This window comes from Diadema antillarum, unplaced genomic scaffold (assembly GCF_040938485.1).
Source record: "Diadema antillarum isolate AM-2024a unplaced genomic scaffold, OU_Dant_1.0 scf00000142, whole genome shotgun sequence".
NCBI lineage: Eukaryota > Metazoa > Echinodermata > Echinoidea > Diadematoida > Diadematidae > Diadema > Diadema antillarum.
This window is the reverse complement of record NW_027271031.1, coordinates 1,225,001-1,225,825: the sequence shown is the minus strand read 5'-3', so window position 1 is coordinate 1,225,825 and position 825 is coordinate 1,225,001.

Here is an 825-nt window from a genome sequence, read left to right as displayed (position 1 = left end):
ATAAAACCGATTCGAAGGGAACGTTAAAAATCTAATGTGTATAAAAAAGTGGAAGACCCAAAGAAGGAAATTTATGGAAGGAAGGAAGGAAGGAAGGAAGGAAGGAAGGAAGGAAGTGTGTGTAAATTAATAACTATGAAATGATGGGAGAATGATAAGAAATAATCGATTCTGCATATCCAAGTAGATTTGTTCTGATATTGATGATTACAATAGTATTGAAGGATAAGTTGTGATTATGAGTACTTTAGGAGAATACAGGCGATTCCCATTATAACGAAGTCCTCCGAACCGGCAGTTTTCTTTAGTTATATCGAAATTTTCTTCTATTTATAGCCGAACAGTAAAAAGTATGTAAAGAGGGTATAGATGATAATTTTGAGACCTGAAAAAAAAATCTCCTTTGTACATACTTGAGACTTCTGCTGCGACATTAAGTTTCGGATGATATGAAATTGAATATCGTTATCATCATCATCATCACTTGTCTTCCTTGTTAATTTGATTTGATTTCTACCTTTTTAAACAAATAAAACATGAAACGTTCATTCTTTGATACGTAATGGAAAAGGGATGAAATAAGATTGAATCCATTGCATGCTTGTCACAGCATGAATAATAGTCTGTAATAGTAAGTGTATTTATCTGTGATTCTAGTTCTCAGTGGGCTTCCAGACTTCTTCCTCTTTTTTCCTCTCCTATAGTATTCATAATGCTTTAATTAATTTTTCCATTGATGTTATTATTCCAGAGGGGCCCACATTCTACAAGCTTTGTCTTTTTAGTGGGTCTCTCCATTTTCCGCACTTTAAGCAAAGTTATACA